At 39.4% G+C, this 5,577-nt stretch overlaps 1 non-coding gene across 1 annotated transcript; it reads left to right on the forward strand.

Moving 5' to 3' along the window:
- The first annotated feature begins 2,237 nt into the window (after positions 1 to 2,237).
- On the forward strand, positions 2,238 to 2,312 carry Trnat-ugu (transfer RNA threonine (anticodon UGU)). The gene has a single exon. It is a non-coding gene; the product is annotated as a tRNA-Thr (tRNA).
- The last annotated feature ends 3,265 nt before the right edge of the window (positions 2,313 to 5,577 follow it).

Consider the following 5,577-nt stretch of genomic DNA (forward strand, 5'->3'; position numbering starts at 1 on the left):
AGAAGAGATTGTTCGAAATTTCACTCCTATGGGGGTGAAACATGGGTTGAAAGCCTTTTTTTTAAATATGTCCCTATGTCCCTATTGAAGCTATAACTACAAAACTACGAAAATTGACATTTGGTGTCTCAGTCAGATACAAAAAAGAAACAGGTTTTTAGCATTTTCCGAAATTCTTCCATTGGGGGATAAAATAATTAGTGAAGATTTTTTGAAAATAAATCATTATTAAAGAACTACTGAAGCATTTTTATAGCTACATCTATGAAAATAGGTATTTGACATCTCGGTTGGATGTAAAAAAAAATGTGTTTCGTTGCTTTTGGAAATTTAACTCACTAATAGAGTGAAATAGGGGATGTAATGTTTTATGAAATATTTCACTATGAAAGCATTTTTAGAATTAAATGGATGAAGATTTGAATTTGGCTCCTCGGCTCTAAATAGAAGAATACGTGTTTAATTGTTTTTGAAAACCCAACCCCTAAAGGGTGTGAGATGTTTCAGAAAATGGTTCATTATGAAAGGATTGCTAAATATATCTGACAATTCGTATTCGGCTAATATGTTACAATTTTTAAAAACTACGTGTTTTTCTGGTTTTGGAACTTCGAGCATAAGGGGATGAAAATTTTAATGAAATATTTATTGCGTTATATTAAAATATTTTAAATCTGCATCTATGAAAACCGGTATTTCACTTCTCAATTAGATATAAAGAAATATGCGTTAGGGAATGAAAGACTGTACGGAGATATCACCACAAGAATACAAACGGCTTGATTAACAAAAACCTTGGACTCCAGCTGTCAGCATTGCTTTTTGATCATTCAGTAAAAGACCATGCTTCAACGGCGCTAAGTTTAGAAAGTTTAGAAAGTGTTGCAGTTTATAAAAGACATAAAAAAACGATTAAAGAAAAAAATTCTTTGCAGACCATGAACGGTCTACGCAAGTAAAGAAGCGGATGATAAGCTAGCTCTTTATGCAAATGAGTTGGTCACTTTAAGTTCCGAGACATGTCATGCAGCAGGAACGGAATCCTATAGTTGCTACGATTGGCTAAAGGAAAAGTTTTGCAGAATCACTCGAAATCACTTCTGCAAGTGGCTAAGAATCTCGTAATGAATAAAAATTCTGTACTGAGAATTCCAAGGTGGGAGAGGCGAGATTCCTCCCCCCCCCCCCCCTTCCCCCTCCTCACAATGCTATCCTTCTTTACCTACAGCAAAAAATAAATAAATTAATTAATAAATAAAACTAGAGAAATTTCTACTGTGAAACTATTTGCATACAAGAGAACGGCCCTTGAAATTTAACTCTTCAAAGTTTTAAGCCCTGCTCATTCCGGATATTGATTAGAAAGTGTTAATCCACATGTGAAACCTGAGTATATAATCCCTGTGACATTTGATCAACGGTGTTCCATAAGGACAGGTTCTCATTCAAAACGTTCGAAAATTCAATTTCTTTGTAGTTGCATTTTTTAAAGGTGTACTTGTCTAGACTCTTGGAACAGAAAGTTTTTTTTTTTAATCCGTGCTTTACAAAAGTTTCTACAGTCCATTGTTTGAAGCAGTGTCACGGCTGCCATGAGCCGCGCGGGGTACCCGCCATGTGTCCAACGCCTTGTCACGGTTCGCGCGGCTCCCCCTGTTGGAGGTTCGAGTCCTCCCTCGGGCATGGTTGTGTGTGTGTTGTCCTTAGCATAAGTTACTGTAAGTAGTGTGTAAACATAGGGACTGATGGTTCAAATGGCTCTGAGCACTTTGGGACTTAACATCTGAGGTCATCAGTTTCCTAGAACTTAGAACGACTTAAACCTAACTAAATTAAGGACATCACACACACCCATGCTCGAGGCAGGATTTGAACCTGCGACCGTAGCGGTCGCGTGGCTCCCGACTGAAGTGCCTACAACCGCTCGGCCACATCGGCCGGTCTATCATGTATTCTAGAAGAGCTGTACGGTCGTCAGTGGCGCCTGTTCTTTCTAGAACAGTTACTATCTTCATATCTATGGTTAAACGTCACCCAGCCATTGACCTTCGTCTGTGCGAATGCGCACAGGCTACCGGAAATCTTACGGGAATCGTCACCTTAGTGTGAGCCAGTAATGAGTGGATGGACAAATACCTATTAAGTACATTACGTAATCGGATTGTGGGCGGTTCGGGGTGTGAGTCTCACGGGAAGCGTGCGAGGGATAAATTCCTGCAGTCGTGCTGTTCATTTGTGCCCTCGATAGCTCAGATGGATTGAGCGTCTGCCTTGTAAGCAGGAGATCCTGGGTTCGAGTCCCAGTAGCGGCACACTTTTCAGCTGTCCCCATCGAAGTATATCAACAACACCTGTCGGCAGCTGAGGGTTTCAATTAATTATCAGTTGTGTAGGTGATTCGATGAACCCTTTGCCAGGCACTTAAATGTGTTTTGCAGGGTATCCATATAGATGTAGATGATAACTCGTCCCGTGTCGCACGTGCTCAAAATGATTCATACTGCAGAATGCATGCAAACATACTCACCGAAAATACGGACGAATATCAAGTGCAGGCTGCCGAGTGCTGCATATCCAGCTTTGACAGATCGGCTTTTCCTGCCAAGAAGAACAGGAAGTTGCTGTCTAGGAACAATCAGAGGTAGAGGAAGGGTTGATAAATACTCCTTGACTTGCAGACTAAACGTAAATAACGAAAATACATTTTTGGTAAAAATTGGTCAAAACATAATCGGTTGCCCTCCGTATTGGATTAGCTGTTTTGAATATTGAAAATCTGACTTCAGATTCGTTTTCAGCGACATTAAAAATATATATGTAACACTCAGTTCATGCAAATCGAAGTAATAATATAACTAAATGTTTTCCCTAAACTTTGAACACATTTTTTTCGGGTAACTATTTTCTCAGAACGGCATGCAGCATAAATTAAAAGTGGTTCGTTCTCTTAACATCTACCTCTGACCCCTAAAAGTAAACACTTTTCTTAGGAACTTATAGCTATAATATGACATTTGTTAATATTAACTAATTTTTGTGTAGGCATAAGGAGTGAAACAAACCCTCAAAAATCGAACTCAAAGTTCGAATTAGCACTGTATCGTTAAATTTAAGGTTGTTTCATTGCGGTTAGGTATACGCTCCCATAAATTTTATGTTTTATCGACTGATGTTATCCATTTTCAATTTCAGAGGAATAATGTAGTATCAACTGATGTTACCCATTTTTGAATTCAGGTAACATATGAGGTGCCACACTGCACGCGCTCTGCGTACTCCAGTCTCGCAGGCCCTTGATCAAATCATAATTACGGGCGCCATTTTTTATTGAAAATCTAAAATTAAGCTCATAGTATTATCACTCGTAATTCCCAAACAGATCTTTCGAATGTATTTTCATTGTCTCAAAAAGAATTTCAAATGTACCCTTTTTTGCTCATTTGTATGAGAACCTGGCCGTAACGCCGGAATATAGTCACGAGATTTTTTTTCAGAGACGCTATACGTTCGCGAGAAGACTTTCGTTCTGCGCGTGTCGAAGGACATTCCTCAGATATTACTGTGTGTGTGCTACTCAGTCGTGCCATTTAAGTGTACATCTTTGCATAGTTTTCCTTTCACGATGTAAACAGTGTTCCGCTCAGTTGCTAACTGGCCAGTGAGTGGTTCCGAAGGTATCGGATGTGCGGTGCGTTCGGTCTGCTAGGACAACAGCAGACTAGCGTGGTGCGATGGCAGAAGCAGACACTGAGGGAGCTAGCTGCTGGGACGCCAGCGAACAATTTATGCCAAGTAAGACGAAGAGGACTATTCCTATATTACGAGCCGTCTCAAAAGTGTTTACCATTGGTAAATCTTGCTGTTGAGTCTGACAAAACTGGCAGTTTTGCCTAGAGATACATTAGAGAGAGCTACAGGAAATCCCTCCACCCCCCTCAATGAATTTTTGGTTGTGATGACAGGCCGATTGGTAGTGTAGCCCGAGATCTAAGTTAGGTTGGAAGGTGGTAATTTGATTGAGAGTTGTTTACGCCAACGATTATGAATGCCGACTAAACGTTGTGCGAGCAGATTGCCCTGTAGCGTAGCCTAGCGTTTCCGTCCGCGCCACATTTAACACACTTTCTCTAACTGTGTACAAAAGTCTCACAACAGCCACGATAACTACGTTTCTGGTGGGGGGAGGGTAGAGTCCACTATGTAACTTTCACTGCAAATTTTAGTAACCGCATAAACTAACCGAAATAGAAGCGTAATTTTAACTATATTTCCTTTTGTGGGAAAATAATGGTTCTCCTCTTTCGGCAGCAACTGTAATATGTAGGCGACTTATTAGTTTTTTTTAACTCTGAATCATGATCTCAATAGACGCAGTGCTTTTTTTACGTTACTTGATTTGTGGTCTATAGTAAACAATGCAACGAATTGGTAAATTCTTTGAAGTTTGACGTGTGTTACATAGACGACGTCTGCAATGTTCGTAAGGCCAAGTTTGCATATATTCGGTGTCTGTTTTTTTGGCCATGTACTGTATAATTAAAGGGAGGAGGATTATGTTCAAGGAGCAGTGCATTAGCAGTCTATGGAGAAATTGAGAATTTGGATCTAAAGAACGGCATGCTCGGGCAGTTCGTGCTATTCTGTTGACCACTGTGTAATTCGGACACAGTGATCATTGCCTCTCCCTCGTAACCAGGGGACTCGGGTGCTAATCCTGGTCTGGCACAAATTTTCAACAGTGCCCATTGACTAAAGTCTGTGCCCATTGTCAGCTAATGTCATTGTTTCGGTGTTAAATTGTATTTTGTTCACGATACGTAGTTTGGCTTTTTCATGGATAACAGCTTTGAAAAGCGTACAGGTTATATTGATATTTGCTCGTCGTTAGTCCAAGGCAACTATAGCGATTTATAAACACAGTTGTAGTTCGTATTAAGCCTACATACGTAATTGTGTCCTGTGTTTCTTTACCAAGAACTACTTCGTAAGTAATTCCCTGTAGTGGTATTTTGTTTTAGTATTTTGTTTAAATATTTATAGACTGCAGGCTTGGATGAAATATGAAACACATGTCCGAAGTTCCTGTTGATACTGCAGATACTGTTTCATCCGTACTAGGGGCCAAAACATTTCATCTAATACAGAAGGACACAATTTGTCTCGAGATTTAGCAATTGTTCGTAATAGAGGCCTTGCTTCGATATATTTTTCTCTAATTCTTGTTTGGTTTTAATCTTAAAACACACTAACTCTTCCACCACTTATTCGATATGTGGTTTTATCCATTTCGTAGCCTAGAGTTCCTAAACGGTCGATAATATTAATGATTTCCTTTCTCAATTATATTTTCTGTAAATCTCCTGTTTATGATTATTGCTAACATGTTTCACGTTCTCACTTTTATTATTTTTATTTTTCTAGTTTTGTGCCTTGTAGCCAAATTTTCTTTGAATCTGGTTTTTAATTCTGAAATAGTAACAGTTGAAGGTCAAGAGAAGATTGCGGTCTATTTGAGGAGAGTGGCTTGGAGATTTTTTATAACAGACGTATACAGGTCATCGGGATCCATTTACTTCG

The sequence above is a fragment of the Schistocerca gregaria genome, unplaced genomic scaffold (genome assembly GCF_023897955.1).
Source record: "Schistocerca gregaria isolate iqSchGreg1 unplaced genomic scaffold, iqSchGreg1.2 ptg000199l, whole genome shotgun sequence".
Taxonomy (NCBI): domain Eukaryota; kingdom Metazoa; phylum Arthropoda; class Insecta; order Orthoptera; family Acrididae; genus Schistocerca; species Schistocerca gregaria.